The following is a 24,062-nucleotide window of genomic DNA, read 5'->3' as shown; positions in this document are numbered from 1 at the left end:
TTCTCATCCCCTCAGGCGATAGGCCCAGCAGTGGGTATGCTTGATTGAATGGTAGCTCAGTATTTACCTTTCCAAGGCACCTCATTTTTGTTTTCATTACTGGCTCTTACAGTGTCCCACGTTGAACCCAGGGTAGGCATTTCTCCAAAACCCCTTCAGCATTTATTGTTTGCAGAATTTTTGCTGATGGCCATTCTGACTGGTGTGAGCTGATAGGTTTTTGTCATTTGGATTTGCATATCTTTAATTATTCCTAATGTTCAGCCTTTTTCCATGCCTTTTTACATTTCTTGTACAGAAAAACAGAAAAAAACGGAGAGTACAATTAACCTCTTGAAATAGTCTTCTTGGATGGTTGCCCTCTTTTGAATTTTTGGGTCCATTTTCGACCCCAGGATTGTTTTTGAGGGCAGGTGTCATTCACAGGCCTGCAATGAGTGTGAATATTTAGTGACCATTAGCACTGGGTTTAAAGCTGCTGTTGTGGGAAATGGCCACAAGGTGGCGGTATTTCTCCATTCCCAAATCGGGTTACTAGGGCAGCAGAGCCTTTCTGGGACCCATGGAATACAGAAGAAGGCATCATTGAAGTCTAATACAGAAAACCATGTCGTGGTGGATGGTAGAATGACCAGCAGGGTGTAGGAATTAGGAACGACTGGATGTATATCCTCGGTGACTTCACTGACTGTCCTGACATCCTTTACCAGGTCCCCAGCAGCCCACGGGGCTGACGTGGTCAGGGCAATGCCAGGTTATGGAGGTCACCTGCGCAACTACCCAGCAGCCCATGGGGCTCTCGTGGTCAGGCCCCTCCCAGGATATCGGGCTCACCTGGGCAGGTCCCCAGCAGCCCACGGGGCTCTCATGGTCAGGCCACTCCCAGGTTACGGAGCTCACCTGTGCAACTACCCAGCAGCCCATGGGGCTCTCGTGATCAGGCCCCTCCCAGGATACGTAGCTCCCGTGGGCAGGTAGGACAGCAGGGCTGGGAACAGAGGAATCATGCACATAGCCCTCATTTCAGAGCACCCCAGATGGCCTGTCTCTCAGAGCTGACACAGAGCACCTCAGAGCAGGACTTGAACTGACAAACAGCATCTCCGACAGGTCTGTGACCCTGGGCGTCACTCTGTGCGGCCTCCCTCTGCCTGGTCTTCCAGAGACTTCCACTGCAGACAGGGCACCAGGCCTCTGTCTCCACCCATCACCCCTCCTCTCCCTGACTCCTGGGTTCCTCTCATTAAGAGAGTGTCTTCTTGAAGTTGTCTCCCACTCATGGGCCAGATAAAATGATTAGAAAACAAGGCGGAGCTGCAGCCCCTTGTCTATCCTGACTCTTAGGAGCCCACACCTGTTCCTTGGACCTAGCCGGTTCAGCGAGGTCCATTTTCTGCAATGTGAGCCCCTGAGGTTTGAGGATTGGCTGACCTGGGCGGCCTGACCCTGCCGACCAGCCCTGCCCAGGTGTGCCTGTGTTGAGGTCAATATAAACACCACTCCAGGCAGCAAGAGGCACTGAGGTATGCCTGACGCCATATTCTCTGCCCCGTCAGCAGTCTCGGGGCTGTGCTGGTGGGAGGGTGTGAGGGGCCACGGCTTTGTGGGTGGTCCGGTGTGAGTGGGGCTCTGCTGGAGATCCTGCAGGAGTTGCCAGGCTGCCACCTGCTAAAGAAGAGGATGTGTCACCCATACCTTCCGCTGGGATTTCTCCCCGGGCAGAGGTGAGGAAGGAAAAAAGCAGTGGGGGCCGGGACAGGAGGGGTATCTCAGGCAGGGAAATGGAAAGCTTCCAGAAGAGCGCCCGGGGCCAGGAGCATCCTGGCTGGCCAGCAGGCACCAAGTCGGCCTGCGTGCTGTCGCTGGTGTGGCTCCACGGCCCTTCCTCTAGGCTTTCAAGTCCTTGTCCATATTCAGGTGTTTTACCTGGGAAGGGTGGGAACAGTTCAGCAGCAGCTGACCTGGGGCTCCCCTCACGTTTACGCACAGACGGCTCGGCACTGTCCCCCAGGTTTGCAATGAGGACGCTTCTTGCCGGGGGCTTGCTGGCTGAATGGGAGATGATTCCCCACATCTAACCAACTTCAGAATTGTTTACCACTGGAGCAAGTGCCCTGATAGCGTTTTCCTCTGTATAACTGCTGGGTTCTGTTTTTTTTTTTCTTTTTTGGTTCAAGGTAGATTTTATTTCTCTTTTATGTATTTATAGATATAAGCATGCAAATAATTCATTCATATAAATACACCTGTGTGAAGGGAAGAACTTTTTTCTGTTTTATTTTTCAATTTTATTTATTGGACATTTTGAAATTTAATTTAATTTATTTTTTTATTCAACAGGTTATTATTAGTTATCTATTTTATACATATACATGTATACAAGTCAATCCCTATCTACCAACTCACCCCACCACCACCACCCCATGGATTCCCCCCCTTGGTGTCCATACGTTTGTTCTCTACCTCTGTGTCTCTATTTCTGCCCTGCAAACCGGTTCATCTCTACGATTTTTCTAGGTTCCACATATATGCATTAATAAACAATATTTGTTTTTCTCTTTCTGACTGACTTCACTCTGTATGACAGTCTCTCGATCCAACGACATCTCTACAAATGACCCAGATTCATTCCTTTGTATGGCTGAGTAATATTCCTTTTTATATATGTACCACATCTTAATCCAGTCGTCTGTCTGTGGGCATTTAGGTTGCTTCCATTACGTGGTTATTGTAAATAGTGCTGCAATGAACATTGTGGTGAATGTGTCTTTTGGATTTATGGTTTTCTCTGGGTATATGCCCAGAAGTGGGATTGCTGGATCATATGGTAATTCTATTTTTAGATTTTTAAAGAAGCTCCATACTGTTCTCCATAGTGACTCTATCAATTTACATTCCCACCAATGGTGGAAGAGGGTTCCTTATGTCCACACCCTCCCCAGCATTTGTTGTTTGTAGATTTTCTGATGATGCCCATTCTAACAGTTGTGAGGTGATACCTCATTGTAGTTTTGATTTGCATTTCTCTAATAGTTAGTGAGGTTGATCAGCTTTTCATGTGCGTCTTGTCCATCTCTGCATGTTCTTTGAAGAAATGTCTATTTAGATCTTCTACCCATTTTTCTCTTAGGTTGTTTGTTTCCTTTTTAATATTACGCTCCATGAGCTGTTTATATATATTGGAGATTAAACCTTTGTCCATTGATTCGTTTGGAAATATTTTCTCCCATTCTGAGGGTTGCCTTTTTCCATTCCCGTATTTCAGCAAAAAAATAAAGAAAGAAAAAGAAGCAGAACAGAGATGTGCATAAAATATGCCTCTTGAAACTGTCGTTTTGAAATATGGACGTCTTTTAAAATTTTGGGTCGATATACGAACCCAGGATTTGTTTTCAGGGCAGGTGTCATTTACAGGCCTGCCAATTACTTCGAATATCTACTGACTATTAGCGCTGGGCTTACAGCTGCTGTTGTGTGAAACGGCCACAAGGTGGCAGCATTTCTCCTTTACCAAATCTGGTTACTAGGGCAACAGAGCCTCAGTGGAAGTCGTGTTCTAGGTTGTAATTTAGAATGGAATGTGCCAGGAAAATGCCCCTTATGTTTGTCTCACGGCTTCTTGTTCATTTCTTTAATTTAATTTTTATTTTTTATCACAGCCAGTTTGATTACAATGTTTGGGTTGTTGTAGGTGTGCAAGATGTGGTTCTTTTGCACATATACATACGTCTGTTCTTCCTGGGACCCTTTTCCCATGTACGTTATGACAGAATGTTGAGTAGTCTTCTCTTGGTATTCCGTAGGTGTTTGGTGATTATATATGTCACCTGTGTTTGTATATATCTGTTAACCCCAATATCCTAATGTATCCAATCCTCACACTTTTCCATTGGCGAAACATAAGTTTGTTTAATGAATCTGTGATTGCCCTTCTCTGTGGAAATATCTTCACTGGTATGAAGTTTTAGGTAACACCTATAAGTGATATCATATGATATGTGTCTTTCTCTTTCTGACTTACTACAAGTCACTTGATTACCTCTAGACTCATCTACGGTGCTGCAAATGGCATTGTGTCCTTTTTTTCCTTGGCTAATATTCTGTCTGTACATGGACCAGTTCGTCTTTGTCCACTCATCTGTTGATGGACTTTTTGGTTGCCTCCATGTCATGGCTATTGTAATGCTGCGGCAATGCACATTTGCCTGCCTGTGTCTTTCAAATTTTGTCTTCTTAGGGTATAGGCCCAGGAGTGGGCCTGCTGGATCATATGGTAGTAAAATGTTTACCTTGTAGAGGCACCTCCATTCTGTTCTCATTTGTGTCTCTTACCAGGATATGTCCCACTTAAATTTGAACTTATGGTCTTCTCCACAACTCCTTCAGCGTTTATTGTTTGTAGTATTTTTGCTGATGTTTATTCTGACTAGTGTGAGCTGATTCCACCTTGTGGTTGGATTTGCATGCGTCTCATAATCCCTTGAAATTGAGCCTTATCACATGTCCCTTTTTTCTTCAAACCGTGAGTACAGCTTACCTCTTCAAATTGTTTTCGTGAAGTATGTGTGACATTTAGAAATATCTTGGCCATTACATCCCTCAAGACATTTTGAGGGCAGGTTTCATTTACAGCTCTCCAGTACTGGTGCATATGAAGTGACCCTTCGCACATGTTATAAAGCTGCTGTTGCAGGTAATGGCCACAGGGAAGCAGCATTTTTGCTTTTCCCAATCTGGTAACTAGGGAAACATAACTTCCTGGCAGTGGTGTTACTCGGTTATAAATTAGAGTGGAATGTGCCTGGTTAAACACCCAAAAGCTGATGTCTCCTTACATATGTTTGTTTTCTAAATTGAATTTTTATTTTCTTATTGGAGTCATATTCCATTGTGTAAATGGACCACTTCTTCTTTGTGCATTACTCTTTTGATGGACATTTTCATAGCTTCCAAGTGGCGGCTATGGTAAATATTGCTGGAGTGCAGGATTGCCAGCATGTATCTTTTGTTTTCATTCTTTGTTTTTTGCAGTACGTGGGCCTCACACACCAGAAACTGTACACCTAGGAGAATCTACATTTTTATCAAATTTGCTCTGATAATTAATAAAGATTAAATTTAAAAAACAGACAATTTAGAAGATATAATCTCTTGGATGTTTCCGCTGGCAAATTCCACTCTTATTTGCAGCTTACTAACAGGATTTCCAGGAAAGCTCTGTTGCCCAAAAAACCCAGAGTTGGAAATATAGAAATGCTGCCGCCTTGTGACCGTTTCCCAAAAGAGCGGCTTTAAACCCACAGCTAATGGTCACGTACTATTCACAAGGACTCAGAGCTGTAAAGGACGCCTGCCCTAAACAATTGTGAGCAGTTAGGGAATGGCTAAAAAAATTCAAAACTTGCAAATTTTTCAAGGAGATAGTATAGTGGGGTAAGTTTTACTCACTCATTTTCAATAAAGAGGAAAATGGATAAAAGCTCAACATCAGGAATTATTAGACTCATGCAAATCTAACCTCCAAAAACGTTTCAGCTCACATACGTCAACTACCATCATCTAAAAGTCTACAAACAATACATGCTGAAGGCATTTAGCGAACTGTGTACCCTGTACCTGCTGGTGAGATGTAAAGTGGTGACAGACAATAATGAGGATGGAAAAGAGCTGAATTTAAAATTAAAAATTGAGCCCCTGTTCCATTCAGCAAGCCCACCGCTGAGCGTCTCAACTGAGAAGTTCAGTGTCGAGGAGGCACAGGCTTCAACAGCTGCACTGCAGAATTTTCACAATAGCCACGACACGGAAGCAACCAAAATATACATCACCAGATGAGTGGAAAAATAAGAAGTGGTCCATGTACACAATGGAATATTAGCCATGGCAAACAATGAAATGCTGCTCTTTGAGGCACCATAGTTGAGCCTAGAGATAATCACAAACACAAGGTAAGTCAGAAAGCAAAATACATATCCCATGATATCACTTATAGGCCTTATCTAACAACTGACACAAATGAACATATTTCCACAGAGAAAGACACTCACAGACTTAGAAAAGAAACTATGCTTATTTAAAAGGAATGGTGGGGAGAATGGAAAAATTAAGGTTAGGGTTACCATACGTGTACAAATACCTATTAAATACATACATCAAAAAGACGGACCATATAGCAAGGGAGGCCTTTGGAACACTCTGCAATAAATTACAGAGGAAGTGGCTCTGTAAATGAATGTGTGTGTGTGTATATATATATATATATATATATAATGCAAAAATGAACCAGATTCTGTACACTTAGGACAAACAATATTCTAATCATTACACCGATTAAAAAACTAAAACAACGAACAAGAAGTAATGTGACATAAACTTATTGGGGTTTCTACTGGCACATTCCATTTTAATTTACAAGCAAGGAAGAGGACTTCCAGAACGGCTCTGCTGCCCTAGTAACCAGCTTTGGGAATGGAGAAATGCTGATACCTGTGGCTGTATCCCACAACAGCAGCTTTAAACGCAGTGCTAATGGGCACTAAATATTCACACTCATTGCAGGCCTATGAATGACACCTGCCCTCAAAAACAATCCTGGGGTCGAATATTGACCAATAAATTCAATTTTGTGTGCAAACTTTGAAAAAGAAAATTTCAAAAGGATAATTGTACTCTCCGTTTTTTTCATTTTTTCTTTAACAGAAACTTAAAAAGGTGTGGAAAAATGAACATTAGGAATAATTAAATACATGCAAATCCAAATTACAAAAATCCTATTAGCTCACACCACTCAGAATGGCCATCACCAAAAATTCTGCAAACAATAAATGCTGAAGGGGATTTGGAGAAATGCCTACCCTTGGTTCAACGTGGGACATTGTAAGAGCCAGTAATGAAAACAAAAATGAGGTGCCTTGGAAAGGTAAATACTGAGCTACCATTCAATCAAGCATACCCACTGCTGGGCCTATCGCCTGAGGGGATGAGAATCAAAAAGACACAGGCTGGGCTTCACTGGTGGCGCAATGGTTCAGAGTCCGCCTGCCAATGCAGGGGACACGGGTTCATGCCCCGGTTCCGGAAGATCCCACATGCCGTGGAGCGGCTGGTCCCCTGAGCTATGGCTGCTGGGCCTGCATGTCTGGAGCCTGTTCTCTGCAATGGGACGGTCCACGGCAACGAGGCCCACGTACAGCCAAAAACAAAAAAAAAGACACAGGCTGGCAATCCTGCACTACAGCAATAGTTATGATAACCAATACTTGGAAGCTACGAAAATGTCCATCAACAGAGGAATGCACAGAGAAGAAGTGGTCCATGTACACAATGGAATATGACTCCAATAAGAAAAATATAAATCCAATTCATAAAGCAAACATAAGTAAGGAGACATCAGCTTTTGGGGGCACATTCCACTCTAATATATAACCGAGGAACACCACTGCCAGGATGGTCTGTTTCCCTAGTTACCAGATTGGGAAAAGCAGAAATGCTGCCGCCCTCTGGCCGTTACCTGCAACAGCAGCTTTAAAACCTGTGCTAAGGGTCACTTCATATGCACCAGTACTGGAGGGCTGTAAATGAAACCTGACCTCAAAATGTCTTGAGGGAGGGAATGGCCAAAATATTTCTAAATGTCACACATACTTCACGAAAACAATTTGAAGAGGTAAGCTGTACTCACAGTTTGAAGAAAAAAAGGACATGCGAGAAGGCTCAATTTCAAGGGATTATGAGACGCATGCAAATCCAACCACAAAGTGGAATCAGCTCACACTAGTCAGAATAAACATCAGCCAAAATACTACAAACAATAAACGCTGAAGGTGTTGTGGAGAAGACCGTAACTTCAACTTTAAGTGGGACGTATCCTGGTAAGAGACACTAATGAGAACAGAATGGAGGTGCCTCTACAAGGTAAACATTTTGCTACCATATGATCCAGCAGGCCCACTCCTGGGCCTATACCCTAAGAAGACAGAATTGGAAAGACACAGGCAGGCAAATGTGCATTGCCGCAGCATTACAATAGCCATGACATGGAAGCAACCAAAAAGTCCATCAACAGATGAGTGGACAAAGACGAACTGGTACATATACAGACAGAATATTAGCCAAGGAAAAAAAGGACACAATGCCATTTGCAGCACCGTAGATGAGGCTAGAGGTAATCACGTGACTTTTAGTAAGTCAGAAAGAGAAAGACACATATCATATGATATCACTTATAGGTGTTACCTAAAAATTGATACCAGTGAAGATATTTCCACAGAGAAGGGCAATCACAGATTCATTAAACAAACTTATGTTTCGCCAATGGAAAGGTGTGAGGATTGGGTACATTAGGACATTGGGGTTAACAGACATATACAAACACAGGTGAAATATATAATCACCAAACACCTACGGAATACCAAGAGAAGACTACTCAACATTCTGTCATAACGTACATGGGAAAAGAATCCCAGGAAGAACAGACATATGTATATGTGTAAAAGAACCACATCTTGCACACCTACAACAAGCCAAACATTGTAGTCAAACTTGCTGTGATAAAAAATAAAAATTAAATTAAAGAAATGAACAAGAAGCCGTGAGACAAACATAAGGGGCATTTTTCCTGGCACATTCCATTCTAAATTACAACCTAGAACACGACTTCCACTGAGGCTCTGTTGCCCTAGTAACCAGATTTGGTAAAGGAGAAATGCTGCCACATTGTGGGCGTTTCACACAACAGCAGCTGTAATCCCGGCGCTAATAGTCAGTAGATATTCAAAGTAATTGGCAGGCCTGTAAATGACACCTGCCCTGTAAACAAATCCTGGGGTCGTATATCGACCAAAAAATTCAAAAGACGTCCATATTTCAAAACGACAGTTTCCAGAGGCATGTTTTATGCACATTTCTGTTCTGCTTCTTTTTCTTTATTTTTTTTCCTAAAATACGGGAATGGAAAAAGGCAACCCTCAGAATGGGAGAAAATATTTGCAAAGGAATCAATGGACAAAGGTTTAATCTCCAATATATATAAACAGCTCATGCAGCTTAATATAAATAAAACAAACAACCCAATACAAAAATGGGTAGAAGATCGAAACAGACATTTCTTCAAAGAAGATGCTGAGATGGACGAGACGCACATGAAAAGCTGCTCAACATCACTAATTATTAGAGAAATGCAAATCAAAACCACAGTGAGATAGCACCTCACCTGTTAGAATGGGCATCATCAGAAAATCTACAAACAACAAATGCTGGGGAGGGTGTGGACAAAAGGAACCCTCTTCCACCATTGGTGGGAATGTAAATTGATACAGTCACTATGGAGAGCAGTATGGAGGTTCCTTTAAAAACTAAAAATAGAATTAGCATATGATTCAGCAATCCCACTTCTGGGCATATACCCAGAGAAAACCATAAATCCAAAAGACACATTCACCACAATGTTCATTGCAGCACTGTTTACAATAGCTAGGTAATGGAAGCAACCTAAATGCCCACAGACAGACGAATGGATGAAGAGGTGGTACATATATAAAATGGAATATTACTCAGCCATACAAAGGAATGAAACTGGGTCATTTGTTGAGACGTCGATGGATCTAGAGACTGTCATACAGAGTGAAGTAAGTCAGAAAGAGAAAAACAAATATTGTATATTAATGCATATATGTGGAACCTAGAAAAATGGTAGAGATGAACCGGTTTGCAGGGCAGAAATAGAGACACAGAGGTAGAGAACAAACGTATGGACACCAAGGGGGGGAAGCCACGGGGTGGTGGAGGTGGGATGTGGTGGGAGATTGGGATTGACCTGTATACATGTATATGTATAAAATAGATAACTAATAATAACCTGCTGTATAAAAAAATAAATAAAATTAAAGTTCAAGATTAAAAAAATAAAATTTAAAAATAAAGCAGAAAAAAGTTCCTCCCTTCACACAGATATATTTATATGAATGAATTATTTCCATGCTTATACGTATAAATACATGAAAGAGAAATGAAATCTACCTTGAATGAAAAAAGAAAAAAAAAAACAGAACCCACCAGTTTTACAGAGGAAAACGCTATCAGGGCACTTGCTCCAGTGGTAAACAATTCTGAAGTTCGTTAGGGGTGGGGAATCATCTCCCATGCAGCCAGCAGTTCCCCCGCAAGGAACGTCCTCATTGCAAAGCTGGGGGACCATGCCGAGGGGTCTGTGAGTAAACGTGAGATGAGCTCCAGGCCAGCTGCTGCTGAAGTCTTCCCACCCTTCCCAGGTAAAACACCTGAATATGTACAAGGACTTGAAAGCCAAGAGGAAGGGCTGTGGAGCCGCACCAGCGACAGCACGCAGGCCGACTTGGTGCCTGCAGGCCAGCCAGGATGCTCCTGACCCCGGGCGCTCTTCTGGAAGCTTTCCATTTCCCTGCCTGAGATACCCCTCCTGTCCCGGCCCCCACTGCTTTTTTCCTTCCTCACCTCTGCCCGGGGAGAAATTCCAGCGGAAGGTATGGGTGACACATCCTCTTCTTTAGCAGGTGGCAGCCTGGCAACTCCTGCAGAATCTCCAGCAGAGCCCCACTCACACCGGACCACCCACAAAGCCGTGGCCCCTCACACCCTCCCACCAGCACAGCCCCGAGACTGCTGAAGGGGCAGAGGATATGGCGTCAGGCATACCTGCAGTGCCTCTTGCTGCCTGGAGTGGGGTTTATATTGACCTCAACACAGGCACACCTGGGGAGGGCTGGCCGGCAGGGTCAGGCTGCCCAGGTCAGCCAATCCTCAAACCTCAGGGGCTCACATTGCAGAAAATGGACCTCGCTGAACCGGCCAGGTCCAAGGAACAGGTGTGGGCTCCTAAGAGTCAGGAGACAAGGGGCTGCAGCTCCGGCTTGTTTTCTCATCATTTTATCTGGCCCATGAGTGGGAGACAACTTCAAGAAGACATTCTCTTAATGAGAGGAACCCAGGAGTCAGGGAGAGGAGGGGTGATGGGTGGAGACAGAGGCCTGGTGCCCCGTCTGCAGTGGAAGTCTCTGGAAGACCAGGCAGAGGGAGGCCGCACAGAGTGACGCCCAGGGTCACAGACCTGTCGGAGATGCTGTTTGTTAGTTCAAGTCCTGCTCTGACGTGCTCTGTGTCAGCTCTGAGAGACAGGCCATCTGGGGTGCTCTGAAATGAGGGCTATGTGCACGAATCCTGTGTTCCCAGCCCTGCTGTCCTACCTGCCCACGGGAGCTACGTATCCTGGGAGGGGCCTGATCACGAGAGCCCCCATGGGCTGCTGGGTAGTTGCACAGGTGAGCTCCATAACCTGGGAGTGGCCTGACCATGAGAGCCCCGTGGGCTGCTGGGGACCTGCCCAGGTGAGCCCGATATCCTGGGAGGGGCCTGACCACGAGAGCCCCATGGGCTGCTGGGTAGTTGCACAGGTGAGCTCCATAACCTGGCATTGCCCTGACCACGTCAGCCCCATGGGCTGCTGGGGACCCGGTAAAGGATGTCAGGAGAGTCAGTCAAGTCACCGAGGATATACATCCAGTCGTTCCTAATTCCTACACCCTGCTGGTCATTCTACCATCCACCACGACATGGTTTTCTGTATTAGACTTCAATGATGCCTTCTTCTGTATTCCATTGGTCCCAGAAAGGCTCTGCTGCCCTAGTAACCCGATTTGGGAATTGAGAAATACCGCCACCTTGTGGTCATTTCCCACAACAGCAGCTTTAAACCCAGTGCTAATGGTCACTAAATATTCACACTCATTGCAGGCCTGTGAATGACACCTGCCCTCAAAAACAATCCTGGGGTCGAAAATTGATCAAAAATTTCAAAAGCGGGCAACCATCCAAGAAGACTATTTCAAGAGGTTAATTGCACTCTCCGTTTTTTTTCTGTTTATCTGTCCAAGAAATTTAAACAGGCATGGAAAAAGACTGAACATTAGGAATAATTAAAGATACGCAAATTCATATGACAAAAACCTATCAGCTCACACCAGTCAGAATGGCCATCAGCAAACATTCTGCAAACAATAAATGCTGAAGGGGTTTTGGAGAAATGCCTACCCTGGGTTCAACGTGGGACATGGTAAGAGCCAGTAATGAAAACAAAAATGAGGTGCCTTGGAAAGGTAAATACTGAGCTACCATTCAATCAAGCATACCCACTGCTGGGCCTATCGCCTGAGGGGATGAGAATCAAAAAGACACAGGCTGGGCTTCACTGGTGGCGCAGTGGTTCAGAGTCCGCCTGGCAATGCAGGGGACACGGGTTCATGCCCCGGTTCCGGAAGATCCCACATGCCGTGGAGCGGCTGGTCCCGTGAGCTATGGCTGCTGGGCCTGCATGTCTGGAGCCTGTTCTCTGCAATGGGACGGTCCACGGCAACGAGGCCCACGTACAGCCAAAAACAAAAAAAAAAGACACAGGCTGGCAATCCTGCACTACAGCAATAGTTATGATAACCAATACTTGGAAGCTACGAAAATGTCCATCAACAGAGGAAAGCACAGAGAAGAAGTGGTCCATGTACACAATGGAATATGACTCCAATAAGAAAAATATAAATCCAATTCATAAAGCAAACATAAGTAAGGAGACATCAGCTTTTTGGGGCACATTCCACTCTAATATATAACCGAGGAACACCACTGCCAGGATGGTCTGTTTCCCTAGTTACCAGATTGGGAAAAGCAGAAATGCTGCCGCCCTCTGGCCGTTACCTGCAACAGCAGCTTTAAAACCTGTGCTAAGGGTCACTTCATATGCACCAATACTGGAGGGCTGTAAATGAAACCTGACCTCAAAATGTCTTGAGGGAGGGAATGGCCAAAATATTTCTAAATGTCACACATACTTCACGAAAACAATTTGAAGAGGTAAGCTGTACTCACAGTTTGAAGAAAAAAAGGACATGCGAGAAGGCTCAATTTCAAGGGATTATGAGACGCATGCAAATCCAACCACAAAGTGGAATCAGCTCACACTAGTCAGAATAAACATCAGCAAAAATACTACAAACAATAAACGCTGAAGGTGTTGTGGAGAAGACCGTAACTTCAACTTTAAGTGGGACGTATCCTGGTAAGAGACACTAATGAGAACAGAATGGAGGTGCCTCTACAAGGAAAACATTTTGCTACCATATGATCCAGCAGGCCCACTCCTGGGCCTATACCCTAAGAAGACAGAATTGGAAAGACACAGGCAGGCAAATGTGCATTGCCGCAGCATTACAATAGCCATGACATGGAAGCAACCAAAAAGTCCATCAACAGATGAGTGGACAAAGACGAACTGGTCCATGTACAGACAGAATATTAGCCAAGGAAAAAAAGGACACAATGCCATTTGCAGCACCGTAGATGAGGCTAGAGGTAATCACGTGACTTGTAGTAAGTCAGAAAGAGAAAGACACATATCATATGATATCACTTATAGGTGTTACCTAAAAATTGATACCAGTGAAGATGTTTCCACAGAGAAGGGCAATCACAGATTCATTAAACAAACTTATGTTTCGCCAATGGAAAGGTGTGAGGATTGGGTACATTAGGACATTGGGGTTAACAGACATATACAAACACAGGTGAAATATATAATCACCAAACACCTACGGAATACCAAGAGAAGACTACTCAACATTCTGTCATAACGTACATGGGAAAAGGATCCCAGGAAGAACAGACATATGTATATGTGTAAAAGAACCACATCTTGCACACCTACAACAAGCCAAACATTGTAGTCAAACTTGCTGTGATAAAAAATAAAAATTTTAAATTAAAGAAATGAACAAGAAGCCGTGAGACAAACATAAGGGGCATTTTTCCTGGCACATTCCATTCTAAATTACAACCTAGAACACGACTTCCACTGAGGCTCTGTTGCCCTAGTAACCAGATTTGGTAAAGGAGAAATGCTGCCACCTTGTGGCCGTTTCACACAACAGCAGCTGTAATCCCAGCGCGAATAGTCAGTAGATATTCAAAGTAATTGGCAGGCCTGTAAATGACACCTGCCCTGAAAACAAATCCTGGGGTCGTATATCGACCAAAAAATTCAAAAGACGTCCATATTTCAAAACGACAGTTTCCAGAGGCATGTTTTATGCACATTTCTGTTCTGCTTCTTTTTCTTTATTTTTTTTTCCTAAAATACGGGAATGGAAAAAGGCAGCCCTCAGAATGGGAGAAAATATTTGCAAAGGAATCAATGGACAAAGGTTTAATCTCCAATATATATAAACAGCTCATGCAGCTTAATATAAATAAAACAAACAACCCAATACAAAAATGGGTAGAAGATCGAAACAGACATTTCTTCAAAGAAGATGCAGAGATGGACGAGACGCACATGCAAAGCTGCTCAACATCACTAATTATTAGAGAAATGCAAATCAAAACTACAGTGAGATAGCACCTCACCTGTTAGAATGGGCATCATCAGAAAATCTACAAACAACAAATGCTGGGGAGGGTGTGGACAAAAGGAACCTCTTCCACCATTGGTGGGAATGTAAATTGATACAGTCACTATGGAGAACAGTATGGAGGTTCCTTTAAAAACTAAAAATAGAATTAGCATATGATCCAGCAATCCCACTTCTGGGCATATACCCAGAGAAAACCATAAATCCAAAAGACACATTCACCACAATGTTCATTGCAGCACTGTTTACAATAGCCAGGTAATGGAAGCAACCTAAATGCCCACAGACAGACGAATGGATAAAGAGGTGGTACATATATAAAATGGAATATTACTCAGCCATACAAAGGAATGAAACTGGGTCATTTGTTGAGACGTCGATGGATCTAGAGACTGTCATACAGAGTGAAGTAAGTCAGAAAGAGAAAAACAAATATTGTATATTAATGCATATATGTGGAACCTAGAAAAATGGTAGAGATGAACCGGTTTGCAGGGCAGAAATAGAGACACAGAGGTAGAGAACAAACGTATGGACACAAAGGGGAGGAAGCCACGGGGTGGTGGTGGTGGGATGAGTTGGGAGATTGGGATTGACCTGTATACATGTATATGTATAAAATAGATAACTTATAATAACCTGCTGTATAAAAAAATAAATAAAATTAAAGTTCAAGATTAAAAAAATAAAATTTAAAAATAAAGCAGAAAAAAGTTCCTCCCTTCACACAGATATATTTATATGAATGAATGATTTCCATGCTTATATCTATAAATACATGAAAGAGAAATGAAATCTACCTTGAACCAAAAAAGAAAAAAAAAATCAGAACCCACCAGTTTTACAGAGGAAAACGCTATCAGGGCACTTGCTCCAGTGGTAAACAATTCTGAAGTTCGTTAGAGGTGGGAAATCATCTCCCATGCAGCCAGCAGGTCCCCCGCAAGGAACGTCCTCATTGCAAAGCTGGGGGACCATGCCGAGGGGTCTGTGAGTAAACGTGAGATGAGCTCCAGGCCAGCTGCTGCTGAAGTCTTCCCACCCTTCCGAGGTAAAACACCTGAATATGTACAAGGACTTGAAAGCCTAGAGGAAGGGCTGTGGAGCCGCACCAGCGACAGCACGCAGGCCGACTTGGTGCCTGCAGGCCAGCCAGGATGCTCCTGACCCCGGGCGCTCTTCTGGAAGCTTTCCATTTCCCTGCCTGAGATACCCCTCCTGTCCCGGCCCCCACTGCTTTTTTCCTTCCTCACCTCTGCCCGGGGAGAAATTCCAGCGGAAGGTATGGGTGACACATCCTCTTCTTTAGCAGGTGGCAGCCTGGCAACTCCTGCAGAATCTCCAGCAGAGCCCCACTCACACCGGACCACCCACAAAGCCGTGGCCCCTCACACCCTCCCACCAGCACAGCCCCGAGACTGCTGAAGGGGCAGAGGATATGGCGTCAGGCATACCTGCAGTGCCTCTTGCTGCCTGGAGTGGGGTTTATATTGACCTCAACACAGGCACACCTGGGGAGGGCTGGCCGGCAGGGTCAGGCTGCCCAGGTCAGCCAATCCTCAAACCTCAGGGGCTCACATTGCAGAAAATGGACCTCGCTGAACCGGCCAGGTCCAAGGAACAGGTGTGGGCTCCTAAGAGTCAGGAGACAAGGGGCTGCAGCTCCGGCTTGTTTTCTCATCATTTTATCTGGCCCATGAGTGGGAGACAACTTCAAGAAGACATTCTCTTAATGAGAGGAACCCAGGAGTCAGGGAGAGGAGGGGTGATGGGTGGAGACAGAGGCCTGGTGCCCCGTCTGCAATGGAAGTCTCTGGAAGACCAGGCAGAGGGAGGCCGCACAGAGTGACGCCCAGGGTCACAGACCTGTCGGAGATGCTGTTTGTTAGTTCAAGTCCTGCTCTGACGTGCTCTGTGTCAGCTCTGAGAGACAGGCCATCTGGGGTGCTCTGAAATGAGGGCTATGTGCACGAATCCTGTGTTCCCAGCCCTGCTGTCCTACCTGCCCACGGGAGCTACGTATCCTGGGAGGGGCCTGATCACGAGAGCCCCATGGGCTGCTGGGTAGTTGCACAGGTGAGCTCCATAACCTGGGAGTGGCCTGACCATGAGAGCCCCGTGGGCTGCTGGGGACCTGCCCAGGTGAGCCCGATATCCTGGGAGGGGCCTGACCACGAGAGCCCCATGGGCTGCTGGGTAGTTGCGCAGGTGAGCTCCATAACCTGGCATTGCCCTGACCACGTCAGCCCCATGGGCTGCTGGGGACCTGGTAAAGGATGTCAGGAGAGTCAGTCAAGTCACCGAGGATATACATCCAGTCGTTCCTAATTCCTACACCCTGCTGGTCATTCTACCATCCACCACGACATGGTTTTCTGTATTAGACTTCAATGATGCCTTCTTCTGTATTCCATTGGTCCCAGAAAGGCTCTGCTGCCCTAGTAACCCGATTTGGGAAGGGAGAAATACCGCCACCTTGTGGTCATTTCCCACAACAGCAGCTTTAAACCCAGTGCTAATGGTCACTAAATATTCACACTCATTGCAGGCCTGTGAATGACACCTGCCCTCAAAAACAATCCTGGGGTCGAAAATTGATCAAAAATTTCAAAAGCGGGCAACCATCCAAGAAGACTATTTCAAGAGGTTAATTGCACTCTCCGTTTTTTTTCTGTTTTTCTGTCCAAGAAATTTAAACAGGCATGGAAAAAGGCTGAAAATTAGGAATAATTAAAGATACGCAAATTCATATGACAAAAACCTATCAGCTCACACCAGTCAGAATGGCCATCAGCAAACATTCTGCAAACAATAAATGCTGAAGGGGTTTTGGAGAAATGCCTACCCTTGGTTCAACGTGGGACATTGTAAGAGCCAGTAACGAAAACAAAAATTAGGTGCCTTGGAAAGGTAAATACTGAGCTACCATTCAATCAAGCATACCCACTGCTGGGCCTATCGCCTGAGGGGATGAGAATCAAAAAGACACAGGCTGGGCTCCACTGGTGGCGCAGTGGTTCAGAGTCCGCCTGCCAATGCAGGGGACACGGGTTCATGCCCCGGTTCCGCAAGATCCCACATGCCGTGGAGCGGCTGGTCCCGTGAGCTATGGCTGCTGGGCCTGCATGTCTGGAGCCTGTTCTCTGCAATGGGACGGTCCACAGCAACGAGAGGCCCACGTACAGCCAAAAACAAAAAAAAAGATAGGCTGGCAATCCTGCACTACAGCAATAGTTATGATAACCAATACTTGGAAGCTACGAAAATGTCCATCAACAGAGGAAAGCACAGAGAAGAAGTGGTCCGTGTACACAATGGAATATGACTCCAATAAGAAAAATATAAATCCAATTCATAAAGCAAACATAAGTAAGGAGACATCAGCTTTTGGGGGCACATTCCACTCTAATATATAACCGAGGAACACCACTGCCAGGATGGTCTGTTTCCCTAGTTACCAGATTGGGAAAAGCAGAAATGCTGCCGCCCTCTGGCCGTTACCTGCAACAGCAGCTTTAAAACCTGTGCTAAGGGTCTCTTCATATGCAGCAGTACTGGAGGGCTGTAAATGAAACCTGACCTCAAAATGTCTTGAGGGAGGGAATGGCCAAAATATTTCTAAATGTCACACATACTTCACGAAAACAATTTGAAGAGGTAAGCTGTACTCACAGTTTGAAGAAAAAAAGGACATGCGAGAAGGCTCAATTGCAAGGGATTATGAGACACATGCAAATCCAACCACAAAGTGGAATCAGCTCACACTAGTCAGAATAAACATCAGCAAAAATACTACAAACAATAAACGCTGAAGGTGTTGTGGAGAAGACCGTAACTTCAACTTTAAGTGGGACGTATCCTGGTAAGAGACACTAATGAGAACAGAATGGAGGTGCCTCTACAAGGAAAACATTTTGCTACCATATGATCCAGCAGGCCCACTCCTGGGCCTATACCCTAAGAAGACAGAATTGGAAAGACACAGGCAGGCAAATGTGCATTGCCGCAGCATTACAATAGCCATGACATGGAAGCAACCAAAAAGTCCATCAACAGATGAGTGGACAAAGACGAACTGGTCCATGTACAGACAGAATATTAGCCAAGGAAAAAAAGGACACAATGCCATTTGCAGCACCGTAGATGAGGCTAGAGGTAATCACGTGACTTGTAGTAAGTCAGAAAGAGAAAGACACATATCATATGATATCACTTATAGGTGTTACCTAAAAATTGATACCAGTGAAGATGTTTCCACAGAGAAGGGCAATCACAGATTCATTAAACAAACTTATGTTTCGCCAATGGAAAGGTGTGAGGATTGGGTACATTAGGACATTGGGGTTAACAGACATATACAAACACAGGTGAAATATATAATCACCAAACACCTACGGAATACCAAGAGAAGACTACTCAACATTCTGTCATAACGTACATGGGAAAAGGATCCCAGGAAGAACAGACGTATGTATATGTGTAAAAGAACCACATCTTGCACACCTACAACAAGCCAAACATTGTAGTCAAACTTGCTGTGATAAAAAATAAAAATTAAATTAAAGAAATGAACAAGAAGCCGTGAGACAAACATAAGGGGCATTTTTCCTGGCACATTCCATTCTAAATTACAACCTAGAACACGACTTCCACTGAGGCTCTGTTGCCCTAGTAACCAGATTTGGTAAAGGAGAAATGCTGCCACCTTGTGGCCGTTTCACACAACAGCAGCTGTAATCCCAGCGCTAATAGTCAGTAGATATTCAAAGTAATTGGCAGGCCTGTAAATGACACCTGCCCTGAAAACAAATCCTGGGGTCGTATATCGACCAAAAAATTCAAAAGACGTCCGTATTTCAAAACGACAGTTTCCAGAGGCATGTTTTATGCACATTTCTGTTCTGCTTCTTTTTCTTTATTTTTTTTCCTAAAATACGGGAATGGAAAAAGGCAACCCTCAGAATGGGAGAAAATATTTGCAAAGGAATCAATGGACAAAGGTTTAATCTCCAATATATATAAACAGCTCATGCAGCTTAATATAAATAAAACAAAAAACCCAATACAAAAATGGGTAGAAGATCGAAACAGACATTTCTTCAAAGAAGATGCAGAGATGGACGAGACGCACATGAAAAGCTGCTCAACATCACTAATTATTAGAGAAATGCAAATCAAAACTACAGTGAGATAGCACCTCACCTGTTAGAATGGGCATCATCAGAAAATCTACAAACAACAAATGCTGGGGAGGGTGTGGACAAAAGGAACCTCTTCCACCATTGGTGGGAATGTAAATTGATACAGTCACTATGGAGAGCAGTATGGAGGTTCCTTTAAAAACTAAAAATAGAATTAGCATATGATCCAGCAATCCCACTTCTGGGCATATACCCAGAGAAAACCATAAATCCAAAAGACACATTCACCACAATGTTCATTGCAGCACTGTTTACAATAGCCAGGTAATGGAAGCAACCTAAATGCCCACAGACAGACGAATGGATAAAGAGGTGGTACATATATAAAATGGAATATTACTCAGCCATACAAAGGAATGAAACTGGGTCATTTGTTGAGACGTCGATGGATCTAGAGACTGTCATACAGAGTGAAGTAAGTCAGAAAGAGAAAAACAAATATTGTATATTAATGCATATATGTGGAACCTAGAAAAATGGTAGAGATGAACCGGTTTGCAGGGCAGAAATAGAGACACAGAGGTAGAGAACAAACGTATGGACACCAAGGGGGGGAAGCCACGGGGTGGTGGTGGTGGGATGAGTTGGGAGATTGGGATTGACCTGTATACATGTATATGTATAAAATAGATAACTTATAATAACCTGCTGTATAAAAAAATAAATAAAATTAAAGTTCAAGATTAAAAAAATAAAATTTAAAAATAAAGCAGAAAAAAGTTCCTCCATTCACACAGATATATTTATATGAATGAATGATTTCCATGCTTATATCTATAAATACATGAAAGAGAAATGAAATCTACCTTGAACCAAAAAAGAAAAAAAAAATCAGAACCCACCAGATTTACAGAGGAAAACGCTATCAGGGCACTTGCTCCAGTGGTAAACAATTCTGATGTTCGTTAGAGGTGGGAAATCATCTCCCATGCAGCCAGCAGGTCCCCCGCAAGGAGCGTCCTCATCGCAAAGCTGGGGGACCGTGCCGAGGCCTCTGTGAGTAAACGTGAGCTGAGCCCCAGGCCAGCTGCTGTTGAAATTTTCCCTCCCTTCCTAGGTAAAACACCTGAATATGTACAAGGGCTTGAAAACGTAGAAGAAGGGCCGTGGAGCCACACCAGCGACAGCACGCTGGCCAACTTGGTGCCTGCAGGCCAGCCAGGATGGTCCTGGCCCCGGGCGCTCTTCTGGAAGCTTTCCATTTCCCTGCCTGAGATACCCCTCCTGTACCCGCCCCCACTCCTTTTTTTCCTTCCTCACCTCAGCCCGGAGAGAAATTCCAGTGGAATTTATGGGTGACACATCCTCTTCTTTACAGGTGGCAGCCTGGCAACTCCTGCAGAAAGTCCAGCAGAGCCCCACTCTCACCGGGCCACCCACAAAGCCGCGGACCCTCACACCCTCCCACCAGCACAGCCCCGAGACTGCTGACGGGGCAGAGAATATGGAGTCAGGCACAGCTGCAGGGGCTATTGCTGCCTGGAGTGCTGTTTATATTGACCTCAACCCAGGCACACCTGGGGAGGGCTTGCCGGCAGGGTCAGGCTGCCCAGGTCAGCTAATCCTCAGCCCTCAGGGAATCACATTGCAGAAAATGGACCTCGCTAAGACAGAATATTAGCCAAGGAAAAAAACGACACAATGCCATTTGAAGCACCGTAGATGAGTCTAGAGGTAATCCCGTGACTTGTAGTAAGTCAGAAACTGAAAGACACATATCGTATGATATCACATATAGGTGTTACCTAAAAATTGATACCAGGGCAGATATTTCCATGGAGAAGGGCAATCACAGATTCATTAAACAAACTTATGGTTCACCAATGGAAAGGTGTGAGGATTGGATTCATTACGATATTGGGGTTAACAGACAGATACAAACACAGGTGAAATATATAATCACCAAAGACCTACGGAATACCAAGAGAAGACTACTCAACATTCTGTCATAACGTACATGGGAAAAGGATCCCAGGAAGAACAGACATATGTATATGTGTAAAAGAAACACATCTTGCACACCAAAAAGAAGCCAAACGTTGTAATCAAACTTGCTGTAATAAAAATTAAAAAAATTAAATTCAAAACACAAACAAGAAGTAGCGAGACAAACTTAACGGCTTTCTCCTGGCCCATTCCCTTCTAAATTCCAATCTAGAACGTGAATTCCATTGAGGCTCTGCTGCCCTAGTAACCAGATTTGGTAAGGGAGAACTGCTGCCACCTTGTGGCCGTTTCACACAACAGCAGCTTTAATCCCAGCGCCAATGGTCAGTGGATATTCAAAATCATGACAGGCCTGTAAATGACACCTGCCCTGAAAACAAATCCTGGGGTCATATATCGACCAAAAAATTCAAAAGACGTCCATATTTCAAAATGACAGTTTCAAGAGGCATATTTTACGCACATTAGTGTTCTGCTTCTTTAGCTTTCTTTCTTTCTTGGTTAAAAAAACGGGAATGGAAAAAGGCAACCCTCAGAATGGGCGAAAACGTTCGCAAAAGAATCAATGGACAAAGGTTTAATCTCCAATATATATAAACAGCTCATGCAGGTTAATATGAATAAAACAAACAACCCAATACAAAAATGGGCAGAAGATCTAAATAGACGTTTCTTCAAAGAAGACACAGAGATGGCCAAGACGCACATGAAAAGCTGCTCAACATCACTAATTATTAGAGAAATGCAAATCAAAACTACAATGAGGTATGACCTCACTCCTGTTAGAATCGGGATCATCAGAAAATCTACAAACAACAAATTCTGGGGAGGGTGTGGACAAAAGGAACCCTCTTCCGCTATTGGTGGGCATGTAAATTGATACAGTCACTATGGAGAACAGTATGGAGGTTCCTTTAAAAAACTAAAAAGAGAATTACCATAGTATCCAGCAATCCCACTTCTGGGCATATACCCAGAGAAAACCATAAATCACAAAGACACATTCACCAAAATGTTCATTGCAGCACTATTGACAATAGCCAGGTAAAGGAAGCAACCTAAATGCCCACAGACAGACGAATGGATAAAGATGTGGTACATATATAAAATGGAATATTACTCAGCCATAAAAAAGAATGAACCTGGGTCATTTGTAGAGAAGTCGATGGATCTAGAGACTGTCATACAGAGGGAAGTAAGTCAGAAAGAGAAAAACAAATATTGTATATTAATGCATATATGTGGAACCTAGAAAAATGGTACAAATGAACTAGTTTGCAGGGCAGAAATAGAGACAGAGGTAGAGAACAAACGTATGGACACCAAGTGGGGGAAGCCATCGGGTGGTGGTGGTGGGATGAGTTGGGAGATTGGGATTGACCTGTATACATGTATTTGCATGAAATAGATAACTAAGAATAACCTGCTGTATAAAAAAATAAATAAAATTAAATTTCAAAATTTTTAAAAATAAAATTTAAAAATAAAACAGAAAAAAGTTCTTCCATTCACACAGATGTATTTATATGAATGAATTATTTCCATTCTTATATCAATAAATACATAAAAGAGGAATAAAATCTAACTCGGACCAAAAAAACAAAACCGGAACCTAACAGTTATACAGAGGAAAACCCTACCAAGGCACTTGCTCCAGCGGTAAACAATTCTGAAATTGGTCAGAGGTGGGGAATCATCTCTCATACAGCCAGCAGCCCCGCCCCCCACGCAAGGAGCGTCCTCATCGCAAAGCTGGGGGACCATGCCGAGGCCTCTGTGAGTAAACGTGAGCTGAGCCCCAGGCCAGCTGCTGTTGAAATTTTCCCTCCCTTCCTAGGTAAAACACCTGAATATGTACAAGGGCTTGAAAACCTAGAGGAAGGGCCGTGGAGCCACAAAAGAGACAGCACGCTGGCCAACTTGGTGCCTGCAGGCCAGCCAGGATGGTCCTGGCCCCGGGCGCTCTTCTGGAAGCTTTCCATTTCCCTGCCTGAGATATCCCTCCTGTCCCGGCCCCCACTCCTCTTTTTCCTTCCTCACCTCAGCCCGGAGAGAAATTCCAGTGGAAGTTATGGGTGACACATCCTCTTCTTTACAGGTGGCAGCCTGGCAACTCCTGCAGAAAGTCCAGCAGAGCCCCACTCACACCGGGCCACCCACAAAGCCGTGGACCCTCACACCCTCCCACCAGCACAGCCCCGAGACTGCTGACGGGGCAGAGAATATGGAGTCAGGCACAGCTGCAGGGGCTATTGCTGCCTGGAGTGCTGTTTATATTGACCTCAACCCAGGCACACCTGGGGAGGGCTTGCCGGCAGGGTCAGGCTGCCCAGGTCAGCTAATCCTCAGCCCTCAGGGAATCACATTGCAGAAAATGGACCTCGCTAAGACAGAATATTAGCCAAGGAAAAAAAGGACACAATGCCATTTGCAGCACCGTAGATGAGTCTAGAGGTAATCACGTGACTTGTAGTAAGTCAGAAAC

Source organism: Mesoplodon bidens, assembly GCF_964165515.1.
Source record: "Mesoplodon bidens genome assembly, contig: HAP1_SCAFFOLD_148, whole genome shotgun sequence".
In the NCBI taxonomy this organism is placed as follows: Eukaryota; Metazoa; Chordata; class Mammalia; order Artiodactyla; family Ziphiidae; genus Mesoplodon; species Mesoplodon bidens.
This window is presented reverse-complemented; position numbering follows the sequence as displayed.